This window comes from Rhamphochromis sp. 'chilingali' (genome assembly GCF_963969265.1).
Source record: "Rhamphochromis sp. 'chilingali' genome assembly, chromosome: 11".
NCBI lineage: Eukaryota > Metazoa > Chordata > Actinopteri > Cichliformes > Cichlidae > Rhamphochromis > Rhamphochromis sp. 'chilingali'.
The window spans coordinates 10,874,933-10,902,037 of NC_137938.1; the positions used below are offsets into that span (position 1 = coordinate 10,874,933).

At 41.3% G+C, this 27,105-nt stretch overlaps 1 long non-coding RNA gene across 6 annotated transcripts in view; it reads left to right on the forward strand.

Moving 5' to 3' along the window:
• Positions 1-3,346: 3,346 nt before the first annotated feature.
• The window catches only part of LOC308406131, a 117,386-nt gene continuing 93,627 nt past the window's right edge, over positions 3,347-27,105 (forward strand). For 4 of the 6 annotated variants that reach the window (XR_013973450.1, XR_013973451.1, XR_013973452.1 and 1 more), the window contains exons 1-2: positions 3,347-3,464; positions 4,978-5,361. This is a non-coding gene — a long non-coding RNA (uncharacterized lncRNA). The other 2 variants (XR_013973454.1, XR_013973455.1) reach the window with 2 other exon arrangements.

Consider the following 27,105-nt stretch of genomic DNA (forward strand, 5'->3'; position numbering starts at 1 on the left):
GTTCACGTGAATTTCTTTAGTAATAAAAAACAGAAGAGATAGCATTGAATGGACAGAACGCTCTTTATCCCTGAATATTTAATAAAACAACCTGGTAACCGGAAAACTGTTAGAAAGATGATGCAAGAATACAACCTGAAAAGGAAAATATGAATTGCCTGCTGCACCCCTCCTTTATTTCCCCTTCAAACCTCCCCTGGATAATACATTAAAGAGAACACACCCAAGCCAAGAACTGATCATGAAAAGCGATCCCACACCATTGCAACTGACCAAAATATGCCTCAAGCAGTTAGGGCAGGTTTGCCTAAGCACCTTATTTCTTCTATATAATAGCACACTGCTTATTTACGTCATTAATCAAAGACACACACATACTGAGACCACCTTAAGTGACTGAATGAAGGCGGCTCATTACTGAATACATAATTATCTTCATCCAAGATATGTCTATTCTATTCTATTCCAGCCTGTTGTGCTGTTACGCTGGCATTCAGACTTGATTCAGTCATGATTTCCCTTCCCCCTCTCCCAGACAGACCCTTATTGTGGGGGAAGGGCTGTTTTAGCAGCAGTCAGCCAAGGGCCCTCCAGCGTAGCTGACAAGCATGTCTGTCTACAGTATGCGGATGTGTCTGTGTGTGTGCATGTGTGTGTGCGGGCATGTGCATCATACCACATGACATGGGTATTTTTTGATAACAAGGCAAGAGACTGTATACTTAACTCAAATATTAATGGTTTAATTTATTATTATCATTGTTATTATTATTATTATTATTAATTGTTGCTATTTCTCTTCTGTCAGATACTTTAACACAACAGACGATGCAGCTCGAAGCACACAGCGACTGGTTTTATTGCATAACAGTTTATTTTATTAAATTACTGTAAGTGTTCCATGGTTATTAGTGTAACTGGTTTTGTGAAACTGTTATGTATGGTAAAAACACCAGCATGTTTAGGAGTTATCAGTTATTTTTATTGTCGTAATTAGATGCATCTTGATGCCCTTTTTCACTGTCTGACGTCTACTTTTAAATAAACGAGGAGTAGATGTATAAAAAACAAATCTGCATTGATTGTGGAAACAAAGTGAGCGTGTACAAGTGCATAAATCCATAGTGGATATCATGATAGGACTGCTAACTATCTCCTTAATGAAATGCAGATATATGCATTTTATAGCAGCTTAATTAGTCGTGTTTTAAAACTAACCTTACACTGCAAATAAACAGTTATTTCAGCTGCCAGTTTTAGCACCCACTGCATACTTCATATCTTAATGTCCTCATGATTGTGAAGCAATAATATCTGTACTGTTTGGTATAATCTTGCAAATTTCTTAAGATTTCCAGCACTTCTGTGTGTCTGTGTGTGTGTTAAGCTCCTCTAAGCTGTATGTAGCCTGTTCAGTGTGCAGTCTCATGCCTGGCTCAGCTGACTCCTCAGTGGGAGATGTGCAGGCAGCAGTCAGGGCAGAGCAGAGTGGAGCAGAACAGGCTGATTGCTGGAGTCAGTGGCCCAGTAAAACCACAGCAGGGGGGGGATAAGAGCTCTGCCGGAGGGGCAGAGAGAGGTATGACTGTATCTCTGTCTGTCTGTCTGTCTGTATATAATATATCCATCCTGAGCTAAACCCAAGGGGGTAGATGGTGTTGCTGTGGTGATGTGACTATATGACTATTTATCTGCTTTCTGTGATTTACACCCCCCCCCCCCCCCCCCAATTATTGATGTGCAAATACCATTTGTTATAGTCGCTGTTAATACACAGATTTCCGTGAGGAGTAGCTCCTTCCTTTTATTATTTATTTGTATTTGTATGGCATATAAATGAAGGACACAGTAGTGGTGTTGTCGGCTATCTTTAGTTTTTAAGTTTTTACCTAACTGGCTGTGTCTAGATGTTCCCAAAATGCATTCACTCACACACTTGTGGAAACCGGTGTACACAAAGAATGCCGCACACAAAAGCAGTATTGACTAGTACGCTGCTTTTTCAGGACCCAGGTCAGGTCCAATAGGCAGAGCCACAGAGGCTTTTTCTTCTGCCTGTGAACAGCAGTGTGGTTAATCACTGTCACTGCATGTATTTGCATTTGAATGTTTCCTGTTGTCCTGCGTGCTCCTTTACAGCCGTTACAAACGTTACAGCCGGGACAAAGAGCTGCACATAACTGGGAGAAGGGAGACGTGATTATGACTTCTTCCCTGCCCCTGCTCATCTCCCTCTTCCCCCTCCTTCCAGCACACCCACATGTAATATTACCAGCACCACCCTCACCGACTGCAGTACCAAAAGCAGCCTTCCTAATGAAAAAAAAGCCTGAAACTCTGAAACTCCTTTAATTTATTTTTTTATTTCTCACGACATCCATACAGATTTACATTTCCTATTGGAAGGAGTTATACAACAAAGAGTAACTGATGTTAAGGTAGTGGTTAAGTAAAATTTCAAGTTAAGTTATAAAAACTAGAAAGTTTGCTCATGTAAATGAACTTAATCAAATTAATTAATTAAATAAATGAATAAATATTTATGTATTTACAGGGTGCAAAGATGTCTAAATATTCTATTTACGCATGTTTTGGTGTATCACTGTTACTGTTCTCCAAACTCAAAATAAAGCTTTTGCATAAGATTTGACGTAGCAGTAGCACAGCGGATCCCCGTCATTACAAGTCTAGAGCTACTGATATACACACACCACTTCATTCTTTATTAAAAAAAATAAAAATAAAAATAAAAATAAAAATCATTTCCCCCCTTTTTTTGGTCTCTTTCTTTGTTCCCCTGCTACTGCTATCCAGACACAATGGTTGTCTCCACGCGGAGGATACAGGAAAGTTTTTGTCAGCCAGCCAAAAGACAAGAAGAATGGAGGAAAAAAGTATTTCGGAAGCAAAGATTTTCTAGTGTGACAGTTTTATGAGGGTTTCTTTTGGTTGCGACTTGAACGAAAGAGAGAGAGAGAGAGAGAGAGAGAGAGAGAGAGAGAGAGAATGCTCAGTGAAGAGCACCTTGCAAGCCAGTGCCACAAAGAGGCTTTAATGAATAAACAAACGCAAGAAGAAAAAAATTTGGGTAAAAAGAATAAATAGATATCCCACGACACAGACAGACATAATTAGCTGCTTTGTAAAAAAAACTTTTGGGGAGTTAGTGTGTTTAAATAAAGTAAAATAGTAATAATAAGTATAATGATAGAACCCAACACCGTGATCTTTATCACTCGCACGGATCCACAGTGTACATTGTTTTGTGCATAGTTGTTTGACTTTGAGAGGGCGGGACTCTTTGGAGAGCGAAATGAACTAGGCGCGGCCAAAAAAGAGCCCCATCCATCTATCACACGTGTAGACAAAGGGGGACTCCACAACACAAAGCTAGATGTGCCCTCTCAAACTTTTTTTTTTCCTACAACCGACAGCAGCGCGCGCACAGGAAGCCGACTGCCCAGGTGAGTTGTCTCCAAGCGGCACACTGTCTTTGCTTTCAATCCTCGAGCGATTTTTTGGAATTTATTCCCAGTTAAAAGTTGCGGCTGTAGTTGGTGCGTCAGCGCTCAAACTTGAGCACAAAGCAGGAGGGAGAGGGAGAGAGAGCTAGAGAAATCGAGGCAGCAAGGAAGGAGAGAGAGAGAGGGAGCGAGAGGAGCGGTCCCCTGTTCCTTTGTCTGATGCGGGTCGCTTTGAGGAGAGAACTTGAGGGGGATGCTCACACACGCATCTCCATAACGCTCATTAACACTCAACTTGTGCTACTTAGAAGCAATTGTCAGGGAGCTTTCATGGAGTTGAGGCAGAGTTTGTGGGGTTGCTGTATTTTTTTGTCTCTCGAGGATGTTGCGACACAAGACAAAGCCTGTCAGAAGTTTGCGGAGGAAAGGACCTTTTTACGCACGCGAGAAAAATCACAGTTGGCTGATGGATAGTTTGTAAATACTTCTTTTTTCCTTCTTAGTGCAGTAGTTTTATGACTGTTGTGTTTACGTTCTTGCGAAGTTGTCTTTCTGCACTATGGGAATTCCGCGCAGTGCAATCAGGTGTAAAGTCTCCAAGAAACAAGAAACGGTAACACAGAATTAAACTTTTTTTTCGCACTAATGAGAAATGATGTTTATAGGCAACAAAAAAGATGCAATGACGTGAATCTAAAGCGAGCTCGTCTTGAAAATCTTTAAGAAACTTGTTAGAGTTTATTTGGAAATAGATCAACAGGTATAAGTCGCTGCAGCTTCTTTGTTAGGCTACTGTAAAGGCTCCTTTGTTCTCAGTCCATACAAAGAAAGCTAGCAGAAAGGAGCGCAGACCCACCAGGAAACAACTTTTTCTTTTCTTTTTCAAACTTGCAAAGTTAAATTTATGTCATATATATTTTTTAATTATGTTGTTTAATTCTAGTATTTCAAAGTGTTTGAATAGCTTTTATTTGCCTTGTTTTCTTTTAAAGAAGCAAATACCCGGGAAATGTCAATGTAAATACTTTTTATTGTTTATTGAGTTTTATTGTTAAGTTCCACCTTCATTTTTTATTATTTTTCCTCGTTATTTAAAAAAATAAAGTGGACACGATTTAAAAACAAACAAACTTTCTTTATGTTGTGAAGGTGTGGCCAAACAACTTGTGTGGATTTGAAGCATTCCACAGTGGAGTAGCTCTACCCTTAAACTTTGCATTATTCAGCAAAGGGGAGAATTCACACCTACAGGATTTACATGTGGTTTGAAACCAAATCAGTTTGTTATTCTATATAAAGAAATATATATATTTAAAAGTTTCTAAAAACAAATTTGACTCATACAGTTCATTCACACACTTTTACGCTGCTTATTCACTCCTAAAGTACGAGTTTAATATGATTTAGACTGGGATTCCATTTGAATGAGAAAAATGTGCTGTAGCTTTGACTGACTGCAATGCCTTTAACCTTTTTTCTTTTTTCTTTTTATTTGTCTGGGCACTGTCCTTAGGTGGGAATTTAAGCAATTTAACCAGTACAGTGCTTGCTTCTGATGGATTAAGAAAATAAAAAAGATGTGTAGAAAAAAAAACACACGGAAGATGTACAGATTCACCTATCAAGCCATTTTTAAGATGAAATGAAGGATTAAGAGACTGTTCACTTTTCTTCTGGATGAACATGAAGACTTATCTCATGAGGATTTAGACTTCAGCAGCAGCAGCGCCAGTCGGATTGTGTTTTAGGCACACTTGGAAATCTAAACCTCATGGAGATACTTTGAGGATTATAAAAGATGTGCATGTAGAATGCCACAATACAAGACGCGTCCTGGGCCAAAGTCCTTGGGATAGCAGGATATTGCTTTCCTGATCCTTCTCAGCCCCCAGAATGGGTAGGTAATATTACTCTTTAGTGGGAGATGGTATGTGGCACTTGTTCAACCACTTGTTTGCAGGGCTGGTACATGTGTGAAATCCCTAGCACACGCAGGGACACACAAACACACACACACTATTTTCCAGCTACATTTGTCATCAGCTGTATTTTGTAAGGCGTTGTGTTGCCCTTGTACTGTAATCTGAGTTTATTTGTAATGCCATATATTATTTAGGCTTAAAGCTAAAATCAATATACAGTTGATAAAAGATTATTTTGAGGCAACCAGCTTGTCTTATCATGCCAGTCATTAGTCATTGCCCCTGAGAAACTAAGATAATTTTGGCATGGTTAAACAATGATGACTACCAATACTGTAAACTTGCAATTCTCGCAATGTCTTTTTGTATTCCACACTTGTTATGCACGGGGACATTTTTTTAATAACACAGTGAATAACCATGAAATGCCCAAAGCACCTTAATGAAGCTGGACGTTTAGTCCAAGTTTGTTGCACATGACCACTAGTCTGTATTGTAAAATAATGAGCTAAAAGTTCATCTGATGATGTGCAGTTTGTACAGTTCAGTAGTAGTAGAGTCCCTACCTCATGACATGTTTATATTTTAGTTTAGTTTTATCTGTGCATGGTCTCGGCATAGCACAGCAGCATCATTGTGTCATAGTCGGAGTGCATGTTTCATCTGATTTGACTTCAGTTATCTTTTATAAAGCCCAAGAACGCTTTTGGGCCAAATTTGAGTGTCCACGGTCTGATCAGTTTTAACACTGATAGTTAGTTTCACTTACGATTGCGTGACAGTCGCATAATTTGCACGCACTGTGATCCACAGCATTCATCAGTTGCGAAATGTTCTGTAGAAAGAGAAATCTTTCTTCAAATGCTCAGTTCATTCAGGGGTCAGGCGAGAGCGAGACCATCCTACGATGGAGAAGGCAGTTTTGTATTTCGCCTAATGCTTTAGCAGCAACTAATTCAGACGAATCTCTTAGAGTCAGAAAAGAGTCACAAGCTATTCAACTGGCCTTCTTAACCTGCATTTGCATTCTACTATACAGGAGTGTGAGGGAGAGAGGAGAGTCACTCCTTTCTCTCTCTTTGCAGCCCCTTATCAATGATGTCATTGAGAGCCAATGAGAGCGTACAGTGGAACTTGTAAGCATCCAAGCTCCACCTTCCAGTCGCTTTGTGCATGGTAGCCCACATGGTCCTGCAGCATCACATTTTCACCATGCATTACTCTGCAGCAGAGAACGGGAGAGAGAGAGGCAGAGATACAGGGATGTGGCTCTTGGCTATGTGTTCTGATGTTAATCTACCGTGTCTGCTCAGAAATGAGTTGTTTATCATTTTAAACATGCAAAGAGCAATCAGATAACATTTTAAAAATGATTTGCCAAAAGCCTCTGAGATACTATTAAATAAGATTATAAAGAAGAATAAAATCCAGCCAAATAACATCGTTAATGTATACTAAATTATTGAAAGTAAGGCTAAAATGCAAAGAATCATTGGAGAAGATTACCTCGATAATATCCCTTAAATCAGTTAGAAATTTCAAATTAGTTACTAAAAGACATGCGGGTCCCTGACAATGCTTTTGTCGGCTTTAATCACATTACTCACTTTTTTCTTCTTGTAACCAGTGGAATTGACTGGAAGAGAAATATTTTACTTGCTTCCTGCTGGTGTTGTGCTAAAGACTCACGTCACTGTCTGGAAGTGAGTAGATCAGTTGGAATCAAGGTCAGTCGATAGTGTGACACACAGGTAGGGCAGATATAGGTCAGTGGCACAATAAGGGTGGTGATGAGTCACAAACACACACAGACAGACATAGAGGGAGGGAGGAAGAGGGAGCATGGCAAATTGGACTCTGAGATATGGAAGCTTTATTTAACACAAATCATATCAACTTTGCAATGTAACATATAAATGAACAGGAAGTGCATATTAAGCTGCACTCATAACTCTGTAGCTCTTACATGTGACATAGTGAATTTGAGTTGTGCAGTTGCATCCAGTACTCAGATAATGAAATAGTGAGTAAAACAGACACATCAGGGTTATAATAAATAATCATTATGACATGCCCGGCACTTGGCTCTTAATAGAGATTGCACTGGGGTGCTTTTTCCCACAATACAGCATGCTCCACTCTGTGCATCTTAATTACATTGCTTATCAGTAATGCTGTTATCAAGTGCGGGGCAGTTTTCTTAGCATTTGCCATTCAGTGGACTCTTTATGAGAGGATACATTCTTGTATGCGGTCGCCCTAGTGGGAGCTGCAAATCTAAACCTAATCCACTGAGTTACACAGGATGACATTAACGCAGCAATCTGTGCCATCTCTCAGTTCTGAAGTCTCAATATCCATCTAAGCTGCTCATTAAAGTGGGGAATGGTTTAACACCCTCTTTTTCTATGCGCCATATGCACAACTAAATCTGTGTCACTATAATTGCTTATCCATCCTTGTTTGTTGTTACACTAAAATGCAGCTCATTCTCTGCCTGGAAGTGAAGTCTAATAAGAGCCACGCTTTGTACTGCAGAGTTGGAGCAATGTATTACCTTAGATTCTCATCCCGGAGATGCCAGCATTCTTACATCTACATTGTTTCTATCCATTTATAATGCACAGCATGTCTGTAAACCCGACTCATGCTATGCAAAGTGCATTAGATTAGAATACAACATTAGGCCCAGAGTAACTAATCACTACAATGAGCCTAATTCTCCTAGACATTGTGTGGTTGGGCCTCTTGAAAGCTATCAGGTTTATTTTTTACCGCTCGCTGTATGGAGGTTATGGGAAATGCAGCTGATAGTGGCTCACATAAAATCCCTATAATAAATTTATGTGTACGCTGCTGGTGTTTTCTGGTTTATTAAGCAACAAAATGACAACAAATGCCACTTAAGGCCCAATCTGTTTATGCAGCATGTGATGCCTACACACCGTCGACCCTTAACTGTGTATGTTAACACTGCGCTTTATCTAATTCATGCTATTTTTACAGTCTCATATGTACTGTCTGATGCTCTGATACTAGCGCTGACAGATGACCAAACAAATTTTGAGTTGGACCTTCAGAGCGCAACAGCCGCTCAAACAGATTTTGTATGTGTTATGTTCTGCGTGCCTTAACAAAAGAACAGAATTGGTTGAGATGGGCTGGTTGTCAAAAACAGCAGCAGTTAATAATCTTTTCATTTTCTCCACCAGCCGATTTTGGGCTGATAGTCCTTTTTTGCATATCATTGAGTCATACAGTTGGTACAGTTCAGTGAATTACAGTGCAGTAAAACAGGCCCACCATTACTAATCATGACGACAGCCCTAATTCTCCGAGCTACAGGCATTCTGTGGTCATCCTGTTGCAAACTATCAGAGCTTAGTTTTACCACTCAGCGCCTGTAGCCGAGAGATAAGTTAACGTGCTCTGCTGGCATGCTAATACATACCAGCACTGGGGGACAGGAATAAATTATTTCTTTATGACTGCGCACAAGGCAGAGCATTTGAAGGGAGCGTAGGGAGAGATAGAGAGGAAACATAGGGAGATGAAGCAGAAAGAACAGACATGGGGGTAAATGATGGGCAGAGAAGACAGGCGGGGAAAAAAGGAAATAGAGATCCAGACTGAGAGGGGAAAAAAGAGTTAGAAAGAGAGATAAAAAAGACAAGGATAATGCAGATAGCAAGCATCATTGTGCTCTTTATACCAGCCTTTCTTCAGTTTATAGTAATTCTGTCACCATGCCTGTGGTGAGAGAAGCAGCCATAAGTTAAGCTATGAGCTCATTATCAACAAAGGGTTTGTTTTGGGAAATAATAATGGCAGAGAAAGTTTTATTGCTCTGACCAGGAAACAACAGCCTGCATCCACAAACGTGCGACCTTTTCACCGGTTTTGCCCTACTTTTAAACGCTCAAGTCACGCAACGACAAATGGGTGTCAGATAACATTAAAGTGAGTGAAATCTCACTAAAATACACCTGGATTGGTTTCAGTGAAAATAGCTTTGATTCAAATGGCAATTTAAGATCTCTGAAACATTAAATAAAAGAGTACTAACATTTAGCTAAATTATTTTTGAGTCTGCGTGCTGATGTCTTGTGTCGTGCCACGTTGTGTGCTTACACTTGGCAGCCGCTGTACGTTTGCACTCTGGGATTTTAGTAGAGGCAAAACCACACCACAAACAGTAGCATGACGAGTCAGTCAATACATAAAGGTAAGCGCCAAATCAAAATTCACCGGATGATAGCTCGCACGAGGTGTTGCACAGCAGGTCTGACTGTCTCTGAAGATATTGCTTTCCAACCCTCTTTCATCTATGCCCAGGTATAGATATGGGGGACACAATTTCCAATAACAGCCTTTAGCTGTCTGGTGGTCTGTCTATTATGGATCAACTTATTACCTCCATAAATGCAGAGCGTGTTGCTGTCTGGGAATGGGCTGATAATCCCTCTAAAGACTGGGGTTTTATCAAAGCTAAATCTGCTACACACACACACGCACAGACACGGACAGGCATGCCCCACATGAGTACACATAGACACACACATACACACACACATGACTTGCCTGGTATAAGCATAGACATATGTGTGAGGACTAGGATTTTATCACAGACAAATCTGTGAATGTCTGGTAGTTAAAAGATTATAAAGCAGTGATTTTATAGACACAAACACACACGTGTCATTAGCGCATGAACACTGGCTTCCTTGCTACAGGCACAGTGTAGTTAAGTGATATCATTGCTGCTATTCTTCAATACTGTGATTCGCTTTGGATTATTAATCTGATAAGGGCTCAGTAAATCATTTCACTGACAGCTTTTATTATATTCACTTACTTCTGTTTTCTTTTTACCCCCGCTTTAATATAAAGTCCCATTCCCAGCCATGCCCGGCTTTTTTCAGTTTCCTACGATTGCAGAGGTAATGTGTGTAACGTCACCATCAACACTGCAAAGCCCATTTCGATTTTTGCTATAGTTTTACAGAGATAACATTTTGAACATCATGTTTCCCCTTTTGAAAAATAGAAGAAAAAAAAAATAGTAAGATGTGTGCCAATCCAGTTAAGGAGAAAACGGTTCTGAGATAAGCAGTCGGGCACTGCATTGTACAGCCTAATTGAAATGACAGCTGTCTCAAGCTAATTGATCCGCAGCAGAGCCAGAACACAGGGAGTGAAGAGACGCTGGCCTTCAGTGCAAGGTTAGAGAAAGAAAAGCTGCCAGTGATGAAGACCCAGCTTGCAGCCAGCACGCTGCTTTTTCGAGGTTGGACCTAGACTGAGTTGGCACTGTTTTCCCAGACCAGCAAGTCAGAGGAGAATGCCCTCCAGTAGTGAATGCTTGGACTGTCCTCAGTGCTGGGTACTCACTCTTAGATGCAAGTACATGACCCGACTGTATCTGTTTACTTTATTTTCCATCATTCTTTTAACAGCGTTGGAAGGATGTAGGCTTTCTGTCATTTTTTGACAGAGCAGAGCAGCACTGAAAATTAAAAATAGCATACCGTCAAGTCACTCACGGGCAAGTCGTGACAGCAGTAGCAGTTCATAAAATGTAACATACATTGCAGAGTTCCCCATTGGAGCATGTCTATGAGGACTAAAGGACCTTAGGTGCAGAAGAAGTGCACACTGCTGGATTTCTTTTGGTTTAAGCCCCACAATCAGCTACTTTTGGTGACTCCTGGAAGAAATGTCCCTGCGACTCGAAAACTCTTGCTAAACAGAGCTCTTAGTTTCCCCCATGCATTCGATTACACTCATGTCCATGTAGTTCACATTTTCTAGTTTAGACACGTTGGCCGCTTCATTTTGGTGTCTCGGAGTCAGTTTGGTGTCAATACTTGCCCTTGATCAGCAGGCAGAAGTTAGGAGTTACATAAAGGTTGTGTATTTTGGTGCTTTAGATGAAATGAACTCAAAGTAGCGTTCATTTTTTCAGGTTGTGTGTAATTTGACAGAAGTAGGAGATATAAGATGACAGAAGAGGTGTTGCTTACCTCCATTGTGTGCTTGTAAACAAATTTACAGTGATTTTGTGTCACCTTTCCACATTCCCTCCAAAAGATGTATTCTGTCAGCCAGAGAATGATGCTTCCTTATATTAGGGAGCAACCTGCCTCAGCTGCCAGCCATATTCTGTAAACTGAAAGGAAAATTAAAGACAGTTATTCTGTTTGAAACTACATCCTTTGATTTCCTAAAGGATTTATAATGTTTTGACAGTAATTATTTAAAATATTAACTTTAAAAAACAACACAAAACAATCACAGCAAGAGAGCAAATATTTCATACAGGGATAAAAGCGCAGGAGAATGAGTGAGAATCTCGAGAATGCAATAAATGAGCTTTAGCTACAATCCTGCTGCCCTGGAAATGTCACTTAAGATTTTTTCTTAGTTTCCCTTAATTATTTATTTATTATATTTTATTATATTATATTTATAGTGATGATTTTTCTTTTCACTTATTTCAAAATATGAAGTACAGTTTTCTTGTCTCTTGTGTCACTCTATCATTTAGTCCTGGGAACTTCAGATATAGAAATATATATAGAAACATAAAGACAATGTCTAAATAAAAAATGCTGTGTCTTAATGACATGCAAATCCAAAGTATATCTTTGAGCTTTTTTGAGAAATAGATAGCGAGTGGAAGTGGGGGTTTTCCAGTTATAGGTGGCAATATTAGAGTTAGGTGGTGTGTTGTCTCTTTTTGTGTCTGTTTGATATTTTGTGATATGCGCTTTCTGCTTTTGGAGAAGTATTATTCAAGCAGGTTAATCCAGAATATTATCTTCTGTCATCTTGCCTCTGCACCATGTCAGGACTGTGTACTTTGGCTGACTAATACCAAATCTATTTTGATGTTTTGATGGAGATATCTTTGAGCTTAGCTGGATATAGTGTGATAAATCAGATTATGTCCCATAACACTAGCTGAGATATCAGACTCGAAACTGTCCTGCTCTATGCAAACAACTCTGCTTTCAGGAATGGGAATTTTGTTGCTATCAAGATTACCGAGTAGAATAAAGATATCTACATCATCTTACTCAATGCCGTTCCTAACCTTTTGGGAGATATAAGGTGACATGTAGACAGCTAGGACAGGAGCCTCATTTAAACCATATCTGTCAACAGGGCCTGGATTTCTTTGGATGTGCTTTTGCATGCTGTTCTTTTCTTTCTTTTTGTTGCAAAAAGACTACAAAGTTTTAGAAAGTCCATAAAAGCATTTATTTTAAATATTCATGTCTACCCTTTCATCAATTAAAATCTTATTCTGTTTTAAAATGGACCTTTTGCTGATAAAGTACAGTGTGATTGGTACTTGTTACAGTATGGTGAATGTCATACTGAGAGATAACTCAGAGTTTATCTATGTGCATGGCAGTGCCATTTATAGCTATGATGGTGAATATTAAATGCTGGGATTCCTTGAGGCAGATAATGCCTGTGACTGTAAGTCTTACCCTGAGAGTATCTGCAAGGACACGATTTTCCAGTCCAGTGCGGGACATAATCTGAGTGCCTGGAAATGGGCTGAATAAACTCAAGTTAATTTCCTGCTCTGAATAAAGCAGTAATTCCAGGCTGGATACAGCCTTGACGATGGACACAGGTGGATAAAAGCGCAGGTTTTTGTAAAACATGGCACCAGACGCAACAGTAAGGGCTCACATTTAATTTAAAAGCTGTTTAAAGCAATGCACCTCAAGCTAAGGCTTTTTTAGTTCAGAATCAGAATCAGAAACTTTATTGTCATTGTCATGAGAACAACGAAATTAAGAATGGTCCCCGATCATTGCATCATCCCTAGCAATATCAAAATATAAATAAAACAATAAAATTCAATAAATAAAATAGATAGAATACTTAAAATACTAATAAGATATAACAGTAAAACATTCACATACATTCCCACACACATGCTTCAGACCGTGCATAGATTAACACAAGAGTGGCGTGATGGACATTTTTTTGTAGTATTCAGATGTGTTATTGCAGTTGGATAACAGCTGTGTTTGAGTCTATTAGTCCTTGCTCTGATTGCCCTGTACCGTCTGCCTGAGGGCAACAGTTCGAACAGGGAGTGGCCAGGATGTGAGGTGTCTTTTATGATGTTTTGGGCCTTTTTAAAACAGTGGGCGTTGTGTAGAACTTCCAGTGTGGGGAGAGGGCAGCCAGTGATCTTTTGGGCGGTGTTAATGATCCCTTGGAGTGCTTTCCTCTGAGCCCCTGTGCAGCTAGTGTACCAGATGCATATGCAGTAAGTTAGAACACTCTCAATGGTGGCTCTGTAGAAGGACACCAGCAGTCTCTGTGTGATGTTATTCCTCCTGAGAATTCTCAGGAAGTACAGTCTCTGTTGGGCCTTTTTCAGCAGCTCGGAGGTGTTCACACTCCAGGAAAGGTTCTCCTCTATATTGACTCCCAGGAAGCGGAAGCTTGCCACCCTTTCTACACAGTCCCCATTTATGAATAGTGGTTGGATCTCTGCCTTTTTCCTTCTGAAGTCTATTATGAGTTCTTTGGTTTTTGAAGTGTTGAGGAGGAGGTTATTGGCCTTACACCATGACGTCAGCTGCTCCACCTCGTCTCTGTACGTAGACTCGTCTCCCTTGGAAATGAGCCCCACCACTGTGGTGTCATCTGCAAATTTCACAAAGATGTTGCTGTGGTGGAGAGGAGTGCAGTCGTGTGTGTAGAGAGAGTAGAGCAGTGGACTGAGCACACAGCCCTGGGGTGAGCCAGTGCTGAGACTCAGGGCTGAGGATGTGTGATGGCCAACTCTGACTCTCTGTCTACGGCCCGAGAGGAAGCTATTGATCCACATGCAGGTGCTGTATGGAAGCCCCAGGTCTTGTAGCTTGGCCACCAGTTTGTGTGGAAGGATGGTGTTAAAAGCTGAGCAGTAATCCACGAAGAGCATCCGCACATAGCTACCATGCTCTTCCAGGTGAGTTAATGCAGCATGGAGTGCTGTGGCTACAGCGTCTTCCGTGGATCGGTTTGCTCTGTAGGCAAACTGGTGTGGATCCAGGCTGCGGGGCAGGGCTGCTGTGATGTGTCTGCGGACCAGCTTCTCAAAGCATTTCATTACCACTGGGGTGAGTGCCACCGGTCTGTAGTCATTCAGGCCGGTGATGTGGGGCTTCTTAGGCAAGGGGACTATGGTGGAGGACTTCAGGCAGAGTGGGACAGTCGCCTGTGCGAGGGATTTGTTGAAAATCCTGGTGAAGATCCCAGCCAGCTGTCCTGCACAATCCCTCAATATTCGACCTGGCACACCATCAGGACCCGCCGCCTTCCTCGGGTTAACAGCCTGCAGCATGCGCCTCACCTCGTGCTCTTCCAGGGTGAGGGTGGTGCTGCTATGGGTGGCGTGTTGCTGCTGTGGCTCCAATACCTCCGGTACCCTGGTCTCAAAGCGGGCAAAGAAGATATTCAGCTCCTCTGCCAGCTCCAGGTCACCGTCCGCAGCTCCGAGATTGATCTTATAGTTGGTTAGGTGCTGGATGCCTTGCCACACCTGCCGGCTGGTATTACTCTTCAAATGGTCCTCGATCCTCCTCCTATAGTCCCCCTTTGCCTCTCTGATGCCTCTCTTCAGGTTGGATCCGGCTGTGGTGTAGTAATCCCTGTTGCCAGACCTGAACGCAATGTTCCTCTCCTTCAGCAGCTGCCTGACCTCCCGGGTCATCCAGGGCTTTTGGTTGGGATAAGCCCGGATCCGTTTGACTGCTGTAACAGTGTCTATGCAGTGTTTTATATAGCAGAGGACACCGTCTGTGAACATTTCCAAGTCCTGATGTTCAAAGATATCCCAGTTAGTCCTGTCAAAACAGTCCTGCAGCTGCTGAGAGGCACCCTCTGGCCATATGGTAATATTCTTTGTGATGGTAAGAGCAGTTTTCTTGAGGGGGGCATATGCAGGGATTAGAAACAGTGACAAGTGGTCAGACTGACCCAGATGTGGCAAAGGTCTGGCCCTGTAGCCCATTTTGATGTTGGAATAAACTTTGTCCAGAATCTTGTCACCCCTAGTGGCACACTTGACGTGCTGGTGGAATTTGGGGATTGCTTTTTTTAAGTCTGCGTGATTGAAGTCCCCTGCTACGATATGTACAGCGTCAGGGTAAGTGCTCTGTTTATTATTGATGTTTGTATGCAGGAGTGCGATCGCAGAGTTAGCATTAGCATCTGGTGGTATGTAAACAGCTGTTATTATGACAACGGTGAACTCCCTAGGTAGGTAGATGGGCCTGCATTTAACAGTCAGATATTCAATGTCCGGTGAACAGTTTTCTGGGCAATATTAAAAATTCAGTGGAGTATAAAGGTTGACATATTGCTTTTCCAGGTCATACGAGGTCAATATGAAATCTCTGGTGGGAATGCGGCTGAATGAGGCCAAGTTGTGTCCCACTCTTATTATTATTATGCATTCAATTGCTTTGCATCAGCTGTCAGCTATTCTGTGCTATACTTGGTTACCAGCTCTGCTGCACAAGGTCAAGTTCATGGTGCTTGTATATCCTTGCTGAATAAGACTGATTATGACTCAAACCCACCATAGTGTGTCTGACTCATTGACAATCACTGAAAGTCTTACACATATTTGCACCATCATCCGCCTGTAGTGTTTGGGTTGTACGGCTGGGGGCAAAGTTCATAAAACCTTAACATAACCTGCTCTTATTAAGACTAACAATCCACTTGAAATCACATTTGGAGGCAAATTTCTTTTCAGACAAGGTCACCTGAGAAATGAGCTGATTAAGAATGAGTCATACCTTTATTTATACATTAGGCAGTTACTCGGCACACTTTGACAAACAAGCTATCAGATATCTGTCACGGGCGAGACTCATCAGTGGCTCCGTAATCTGTGCCCCACTTTTTAGAAGCCTATGATCAGTGGGCTCAGTGGACTCATTCAACAAGCAGCTGAAGACTCATCTTTTAAAATTGGCATTTGGGTAGAATTTCATTTCATTTTATTGTTTTATTTCATTCAATTTTTTTTTTGCCATTGTTGGTTTTGTTTGGTTGGAAGCACTTTGTGATTTCAAAAGGCGCTAAATAAATAAATGTACTTACTTTTTGCCAGCGAGCCTGTTGTGGAAATAGGAATCATTTACTATTGTCTTAATTATAAGGAGAGGAACTAATTTACTCCTCAGAACCTGGCTACCTAGTACAGCTACTACACTACGTTTCTTTTCTGGTGTTCAGGCTGATAACTTGTTAAATATTAATTCACTCTTTTTCCAAACTGAGGTACCTCCTTGTACACTTTAATTGGTTTAGTGGGCATTAAGAATGCTCACATGCAGCTTAATTGCCCATTAATATGACTCATTTACTTTTATTACAAATTGCCTAGCTTTATTTCAGCACTTCGGGCAGACTAGATGAAACTGACTGGACTTGTTCTGCCTAAAATTCAATCCAGAATCAACTAAATCTTCCTGCACGTACAAATTTAATCCATGTGCCTAATTTAGGACGCTTAGAAAACAGACATATGTGTGAGTGTCAAGGTGTTTCAAGCGCCTCAGTGATTCCATGCTCATTTGTGAGAATCTCTTTCTCCCGCTGTTTATGTTTGCCGTCTGTTGTTACTTGAACGCACGCAGACAGAGGATGCTTTACCGGCTACTTGGTAAGATCTCTGATGTCCTCAGCATGTATAGTAATGAGAACTGCTGACACAGTGATCCAGGGACACTCAGACACAAAGATGTTCAGGATGAAAGCACGCAGACAGAAGGTGTTTTTTCTTTCTTTCGTCCATTCTTATCTATTTCACTTCATTTCCTTCATGTGATTTCTCACTTTCTCGTATCTGTTTGCCCTCCCTTGTAATTTATTCCATCTTTCTTTTCCCTGTTGCCTACACTGCATGTCTGAGTCTGTATTTTTAAATATATATATATATATAATTTTTACCTCTGACTTCATTTTTCAGATTTTCTCCATCACACACAGACTCACACTGAAGTGCTGTCTTGCCACAATAGACAGTGGGAGGACTGCGCCAGCCTCCTCTTCAGTTCACTGCCAGTTCACTCAGCTGCACACTGACAGGAATGATGCTAGAGAGAAATGCAAATCTGATCATGACAGCTATGCCAGCCACAAATGTTAACATCCCTCCTCAAAACTTTAGGTACCGTTTTGCATTCACTTGAAAGTGCAGCTCTAGACTTTTAGACATGGTTTTGTATTATTATCGTCTCAGTGTGGCTAGACTGGTAATGTACTGTCACTCTGTGCTGATTCACCTATCCCTGTAGCTCGCACGGAGTCTAAAAATATCACTTCAGGCTTTGTGAAAGTCAAAAGCATCTCATTTCTCATTTGATGAGAATACAACACAAAGTGGCATCATTACATTAAGTGCATTCTGGGACCCCAAAATGCGAGGTTGTCACCCCTTTGTGACGACCTTGCAAAGATCATCAGTCTTACAAAGTTTTTTATTTGGCACAGTTTCTTTTCACAGTATGAATGGCTGGTAATTTTGGTTGTGTAGAGCAAAGACAAGCTGTCCTTGTCATGTCGAGTATTTTTTTTATGCTGGACTGTGCCCTTGGACAAAAATATTAGAGTCCCCACTGAGTTATGCACTCTCCATCAGTCTGTGTGCATGTCTGCCTCATCATCTTGGCCTCTTTCTCACACACTGCACTTGCACTACCTCCTCTGTCACTTTCCCTCTTCCTCCTTTAGTTACGCTTTGACTTTTTCTTCTTTTTTGTCTCTCTGCTTTCTTTTTTTCCCTCCCTCAGTCTCTTGTCTGCATTGCTGTCTTTCAGAATTTGCTTTTTTAAGTTTCCTTGTGCCGTCTGCCTGTCACAGTTGAGATGCATGTCTGTCTTACTCTCGCTTTTCTTAATCTCTGGCTGCCTCTCTGGCTGGCTGCATGACTGTCTGTTTCTATAGCTCTGCCTCTGTGTCTGTCTGTTGGCCTCTACCTCCCACTCTCTAACTCTCTTTGTCTTATGCTCAAATGCCTTCTTAGCTCTAATGGCTTTTTTTTTGCTCTCTACTTAACTCTATTTCCATATTTTTTTCTCAACCATTGTAGTTCTCCATGTTAACATAGCCCGTTGAGCACCCCTTCATTTTGCACTGGTTTGCTCCTTCTCTCTTTTGATGACTGAGTCACTGTCCTCCTCCGTCACATGTGTTCATTCAATCACTGTGAGAGCTCACTTCTTGAGGAGTTTCCCTCCTTAGATTACCTCTGACCTGCATGGGAAAGATGGTGACTTATTCCTTTTTTAGCGAGTTCACATTACTTTTCATGTATTTTAGGCTACCTGCATAATACCAAGTACAGTTGGCTTTGACCTGGATCTGTACAAATTATTTTATCTGCCGAGAATAAAATATTTGCTCACCATCTTCACAACATTTATGGCGCTAACTGGCCTCTAGCAGGTACAGCTAATATTTTGCACTCGGTCAATTTTGATTTGATGGAGTTTGTTTTTGTGTTTTTATAAGTAAAATTAAACTGAAATGAATTGAACTGAAATCTATGCCAGTTCCCATTTGTGTTTTGCAGGGCTCGTCATGTGTATATACATACGACATGTACATTTGTGTAAGATCCCATCCATATTCTGTGCTGTTGAAATTCTGTGTGTGTCTATATTTAGATTACCTTTCCTATTCAACACATTAGGATATCTCTCAATTAGTGACAAGGAATTTCCAAACCACTGGAGCCATTGTCTTAAACTAGGGCTCCATAAAGCTTAATTTCCCATAGAGAAAAGGGGTAGCGGGGTTGTTTTGACGTCCAAATGTTCTTATCTCATGCACTATTAAGTGAGGCACTGGGGTGTGTTGGTAACATGGTTTAGAGTCCGTCTGTCACAGCCTCAGGTTATGCTGCTTCTAGTGCACACACACGCATACATGTACATAGAAACGCATGCATATTCACACAAATGAAAAGACAAACTACATGCACACATAAACACATAAGCAACTATTTTTTTCAGCCAACCATTTGCACACCTAAACACTGCCTCAGGGCTGTATAGCACGAGTCCTGTTTGGCATTGGTGCAGGTCAGAAGGGTTCCCTGAGACTTCACTTCACTGATCACATCAGGGGACACTAATAGCTTTTATGTATGTGTTTCCATATATATTAAGTATTGATTCCACTTTGACTTGAAAGGTAACATAGGGCGTTTTGGCTGGCTTTGGATTATTCAGTTTGATCTCAGTGTGAATATAATGAGAGAATAGTGTACATGTACGGCACACTTTTCTTATTACATTTTAAGTGACATTCAGTACACTACTGCACATGCATTTCCATTGAGAGTCAATCCATTCTTTGTAACAATAATGCAAATATTTATTTTTACTACACCTCGAGTATTTCAGCAGACCTCCTTCAATGAACCAACCCAGTCATCAGGAAGCAGGAAAGAAAGGAAGTAAAGGATGTTTGAGCATATGTAAGAGCACCTATGAGTTTGGTGTTCGTTTATCATGTTCAAATCAAAGACTTTGCTAAAGAACACTTCACTTTATTTGCTTTGCAACCCAGAATAAAATGTGAATGCACTGAATGCACTTTCAATCATTTTATAGACATGGAGTAGAGATGGATAAGAAGATGAAAACAAGCATGAAACTAATCTTTAAGCACTCAACAGCATGGAATGTGGAGTTGCTGCAAATCTGTGAAAAGCACAAGAGTAGTTAATTGTTAATAATAATAATAGCTATCGTTACTTCTTCATGTATGTGTGTGGAAATGCATATATTTCCTTGGTTAAGAAAAATCTGTCTAATAAAATCATGCCAGTTCAAGAACATCCTTGAAGAAGTGAGCGTTTCACTGTCGAGGTCAACGACCAAGAGACGCCCTCATGAATGTAAATACAGAGGGGTGCAACTCAATGGAAACACTGAAGAACAGAAAGGCCAGATTAAACTTTGACAGAGAACATTTAAAAGAGTCTGCACACTTCTGAAATTTTTTTTGGACAGATGAAACCAAGATTAGCATGTGCCAGAATGATGGGAAAAGTAAAGAGAAGGAAAGGAACCGCTCATGTGAGCATATCACATTAACAGTCAAACATTGGAGATGCAGTATTATGGCACGGGGGTGTATGACTCCCGGCTGAACCAGATCTCTGATGTTTAGTGTTGATGTGACTGCTGATAGAAACAGCAGGTTGAATTGTGAAGTGTAGAGGGCTATATTCTCTGCTCAGATTCAACCAAATGCTGCAAAACTGAGCCGACACTTCACAGTGGCAGTGGAACAGCACCTAAAGCACACTACAAAATCAACCCAAGGGTTTCTCAAAGCAAAGAAATGCAGTATTCTTACATGGCCAAGCCAGTCACCTGATCTCAACCCATAAGTGCGTGCTTTGCAGTTACTGAAGCACAAACTGAATGCAGAAAGATCCACAAAGAAGAAGCTTCAGTGATGGCCTCAAATAGCATCTTAGCATTTGTTGATGTCCATGAGTTGTAGACTTTAGGCCCATCACTGACTGTAAAGTAATCCACTGTGTTGATGTAGAGAGGGAAAATAACCAGAATGTGTAATTTCCCCTAAACCAAACTAGATGCAGTTGTAATGCACTGACGCAGATCTCCATGTGCATACATACGTCCACCTATAGATGAACTGAAAAACACAAGCAGATGCAGACATCAAGCCTGGGAGAGGCTCTGGCAGGCTGTGAGGTGCTGCAGTGAAATTGATGCCACATACACTTTGTGTATTTTGCTTGTGTGTGAAGGCGTGCATACATGTGTGTTTTGGCCTTAACTGCTGGCAGTCCCGTGTAGGAGCTCTGATAGTGTGTGTTTGTGTGTGTCTATAAAAGATAGAGGCCAGATTTTGGGACAAAAGATTATCCTAAGTTGGTACACTCTTTTTGTTTTTTCCTCAAATTCATCCTCAAGGTTTTTCTCATATTGTCAGACTCTGGCACACACACACACACACACACACACACACACACACACACACACACACACACACACACACACACACACACACACACACACACACACACACACACACAGTATACAATGTCTTTGCTGCAGGCACCAAAGTAACATTCTCTTTTTTTTTTTTTTTTTTGCCTGTCCCGTTTGGCTCTTTTGCCATCAGAATTGTTGTCTAAAGGCAAAGAAAGATGCCCAACGGATTTACTTTACCAAATTGACCATCCCAGCCTTGCCGTAATGGTCCATTTGATTCACCTTTTATTGTTTATTTTATTTTCACTTACTGAATACGGGACAGACTTGACTGGGGGAAAGAAGGGGAGAAAGAAAGAGAAAGAGCTGAGAAGAGGGACGGGGGAGAAGGGCAAAAAACAAAAACCAACAGAATGAGCAGAAAAAAAAAGAAAAAAAAGAAATAAAAAAAATGCATATATCAATCACCTGGATCACCTGCTGAGAAAGAAAAAAGAAAACAAGCAGAAGAGAACAAGAGTAATAGAATAAACAACATCACAATGATATATGGGAATATGACAGTAAATACTAAATATTAAACATTATTGTGCAGCACATAAGATCAACAGAACACAGTGTGCTTTGAGGTAGGAGCCAAAAAGGGTGTAGTTTGTGGGTGTGATCACCTGTGTGTACACCTGTGAGCATGGACGCGCTTGTTTTTTTAAAAGGTTCCTTCATGTAATGATCTGCTAGAGGGTGTGGGGGGGCCACAGCCCCGTCCTCCAGGGCATGAAGCAGGTATGGAGGAGATCAAAACTCCAGACATCCAGAGGCCCCCAGAACACAAGAGACCAAGGAGCTCTGATAGTGTGTGTTTGTGTGTGTCTATAAAAGATAGAGGCCAGATTTTGGGACAAAAGTTAAAGATTATCCTAAGTTGGTACACTCTTTTTGTTTTTTCCTCAAATTCATCCTCAAGGTTTTTCTCATATTGTCAGACTCTGACACACACACACACACACACACACACACACACACACACACACACACACACACACACACACACACACACACACACACACACACACACACACACACACACACACACAGTATACAGTGTCTTTGCTGCAGGCACCAAAGTAGGTAGTCAGGCAGTATTTGTCTTTCTTTGCATGCGTGCCAGGTAAACTGATGCCTGATGTGTCTCTGCATATGTGTGGATGAAACTGGGTGAGGGGTATGTTAGCGTCCACGCAGTCATCATGGAAGCAGGAAAGAAAAGAAGTAAAGGATGTTTGAGCATATGTAGGAGCACCTGTGACTTTGGTCTTTGTTTGTCATGTGAAAATTTTTCCTTCAAATTAAAAACTATTCTAAACATGAACTACAGAACCCACTTTAACTTCTCTGCAAGACAGAGTAAAATATCCACAGCTAGTGGGTTTGTTTGGCAGTTAACAAACTCAATGAAGTCTCTTTTCTTATGATTTCACTCTGAGCTCACGGAAGAGCTGGGCTTCTACCACCAAAGGCACCAAACTTAGAATACATTTTTCTGTTTCATTTCTTTGTTTTCTGGTTATCCAGGGCTGAATTCTTTTTTTCTGCTGTCACACAAAACGCTCATGTATGCTTTAAGCTTTTGCTGAGTGAGTAACACAAAGTACGACAGACTGTGTGTAAAGTGCTAAGTGAGCAGAAGACTGCATGGCAGCCTCTCACAGAGTTTGCCAAATGCATGTTGCCTTGGCAGAAGAACTGTCCTTTCTGAGCAGCTAGTGGTACCAATGATCTAGCTAGTGTTACATGTATATGTCTGTGTGTTGGTGAGTCAGACCGCTCAGTATTTCTCAGTTTGTTTGGAGCACCAAGTAGCATCTGAAGAGAAGAGTGGCTTCCTGCTCTGATAATGACAGAACAGCATGCATTTTTAGCGTGAGTGTAGTGTATCTACTGATAACATCAGCTTAAATCCAGATTAGAAAATCCCTAGAGCTTGTATTTATGTTTGTAGGGCTGGGGTGTGCTCTTTTAACTAATCTGTTAGGTACAGTTTTTCACAGTCGTTTTTCTATGTGGACGCATGCACACAAAAATGCCGGTTTGTCCATAACACAACAAAGGGCAAGATCTTCTGACAAGCCTGGTGAGCCCTAAAGTGGGTTTATCAACAAAGCACTTCGGAGCAGTGAGGAGGAGGCGAAAGAGGAGATGAAGAGTTTAAAGTAGCAACAGGGGTCTTCTCTACTTAAAAGTTTACCCGAGAGAAACTTTTGAGATCAAGGCCCAGGCGACTGACTAGCAGCTGACCAAAGTCCGGGTAAAAAAACACAAACCAAAACCAAAAAAAACATCATCTGAAAACTTGGGGAAGTTACGAAAGGCTTCAAAGTGAGACAGGTGTGCTGGATCCTGTGGTTGTTGTGATACTGGAATTTAAAACTCGATACCAATATCCAGGAAAATGTCATAGATACTACCGTATTTCCCGGACTACAAAGCGCACCTGAATATTAGCCGCACAAGCTAAAATCAGGGGAAAATCCTGTTTTGTACATACATTAGCTGCACCTGACTAAAAGCCGCAGGTGATTCAATGTTGACTTATCATATGTTAGAGAATATGCACAAAGGGAATTGTCAGGAAAGAGATGGCTGTTTGGAGACACACCCCTTTTATTAATATTTTGAAAAACAAGTTATGGGTACATATTTGCATAACTTTTTAGGTATATGTACAAGTAGCGGTAATTACAAGTACGAAACATGTACTGTGCTTCATAAATGAGTACCAAAGTCCTCTTCTCCAGTGTCGGATACAAACAGGCTCAGGATGGCTTCGTCATCCACTCTCAGCTTCTTTCCTTCGTTGTCACTTTCAAAACCAAACAAATCCTTGTTGTCAGTAGGGATGGGTACCGGTGTGCACCGGTTCTGACATAAACGGTAGTAACCAGACCGAAAAGCAGCGCACATTTCAGTGCTTTATTTCGGTGCTTTTTTTTCCTGAGCTGTGATACACTTTAGATTCTAGCCAATCATTTTACGTTTCCGAGGATAGTAGGCGGGGCCAGGTACGTACGTTCTGTTAGAGCAGAGCTACAGATTAAAAATGTCCAAGGCGAAGCGGTCAAAGTCTTCATAGCAAAAGATGCAAACTCAGCAGCCTGCAACAAGTGCTTTAAGCTGATACTGTGATACTGTCAAAGGAGGTAACACCTCAAATCCGATGAAACACCTGGCGACGCATACCGTTTTTTTTAAAAGCCCAGAAATGCGCCGTATTTGATAGCTTGCCGCGAGACCTCACACCGAGCACATCTACTGCCGGTGGGTTGCCTGTTATGCAACATCCCCCAAAAACACGAAGAGGAGAGTCCTGGCCCCTAGCCCTGCCAGTGTAGCAGAAATGATGACGGATGATGGTGGCAGCAGCCGTTCTTCTCTGCGTGAGTAGCTAATTTACGTTGAGTAGGCTAACCACGTTATTACATTAATGCATGTAAGGTGAGCTAGCAAACATCATCATAGCTACATGCGGCTGTCTTCTTGTTTGATGGCAGATACTCCCTTCACCCTGGCTAAAAAGGCTAAAATGACCAAAGAAAAAGTGGAAAACAGTTAAACATGAGAGGTTTTTGGACAAAGTTTGTGTTCTTTCCATTGTTTAAGCACTGCTTCCAGCCAAGAGTGATACCATATATGCCCCATAGCTGCAGAAAAGGCTAACATTGTTATCTTTTTACAAAAAACAGCTGAACATGAGAGGTTTTTGGACCAATTTTGTGTTCTCCATTCTTTAAGCACCGGTTTGAGCACCGGCACCGTTTCAAAAGTACCGATTTGGCACCGGTATCGGATAAAACCTAAACGATACCCATCCCTAGTTGTCAGTGTCAGAGTCGAACACCCTCAGAAGGGCTGTAGCGGTGTCCTCCTCTCCATCATGCAGCAGTCCAGCCCTTCGAAATCCGTTGGTGATCATGGATGTTTTCACACTTTTCCACGCTGTCAGATTCCACCGGTGGAGTTGAGCATAACTTGCTTTTCGCAAGTTTATGGCCGCTCGTCATCCACGCCTCCCGCTGAACGCGTAGCGCTACTTTGAAGTTTGTTCAAACCCCGATACTGTGTGTCTGATCACATGCCCTTCCGCCAGACAACGTGGTGCTGTACAACAGCGGAACAAACAAAACAAATCATCTTACAATATGACAAAAATCATGGACAATCCATAGAAAAGCCGCACCTGACTAAAAGCCACAGGGTTCAAAGCTTGTGCAAAAAGTAGCGGCTTATAGCCCGACAATTACGGTAATTTAGATGCCATGAGAGAAAAAATGACACAATTGTGAGGTTTATTAAAAAAACAAAAAAGACTACAACAATACTGGTTGGTGCAAAAGAATTCAACTATAACCCTGTTTAATTTCTGTGCTTCTGGTGACTTGGCACCATATTTTTAGGGGTGTGCAAATAAAACTGGAAGCTTGTTAACATTACAGACAAGCAGGACTGATAATGTTTGCTAATAGCTGCTACCTTAATTGTGACTTAACATATAGCTAATAAGGGTAAAAGCTGAACACCTAATGCTAAAATGTTCTGACCAGGTATGTATTTATATTAAGTGTTTAATTATTAAGTGTTTAATTAAGTGTTTTCTTAAGTGTCGCCTCTGTCAGTGCGCCCCAGGGTGGCTGTGGCTACAATGTAGCTTACCATCACCAGTGTGTGAATGTGTGTGTGAATGGGTGGATGACTGGATATGTAAAGCGCTTTGGGGTCCTTAGGGACTAGAAAAGCGCTATATAAATACAGGCCATTTACCATTTACCATTTGTTGAACCGGAAGCTTTATTGACCTAACAAAACACCTCATAAAGACTGGGGTATGAGTCATTAAGGTTACATTCACACTGCAGGCGAAAGCGCACTTTTTTGACCCTATACAACCCATATCCGATCATGGTATGACAGTGTTAACAGCACAAATCCGACCTAAGTCACTTTCGTATGTGGTACTGAATCCGATACATATCTGATATTTTAGAAAGCGACTGCTGTTTGAATGGTCATGTCACATTAATAATAATAATGGATTGCATTTCGAGAACCTCAAAACGCTTTACAATTCCATTATTCATTCACTCTCACATTCACACACTGGTGGAGGCAAGCTACAGTTGTAGCCACAGCTGGCCTGGGGCAGACTGACAGAAGCAAGGCTGCCATATCGCGCCAACGGCCCCTTTGGCCATCACCAGTAGGCGGTAGGTGAAGTGTCTTGCCCAAGGACACAACGACCGAGGCTATCCAAGCTGGGGCTCGAACCGGCAACCTTCCGATTACAGGACGAACTGCCGACTCTTGAGCCACGATCGCCCCTTGAATCTGTCTTTTTAAATCTATTAAATTAAATCTGTCTTTTGCGTCACTGACACAAGACAGACGCCAATTATCAGTGCCGGAGAAGCGCCCAAGAAGACATCGTGAACGCTTCCTGGCCTTCCATTGTAGATGTTAGCGAAACTGTTGGGAAGACAACGTTGGAGAAATGTGAACATTTTATTTGTATAATAATCTGTATAATCTGCAGATTCTGACAAAAATCTGCAACTATCCTTTGAAGCACCGCTCCTCTAACAGCAATCCGATCGTTCAGTCTGACGTCACTAGCCATGTCTGGGCCTAAACTCTGCTGCAGGTCCATATATCAAATGA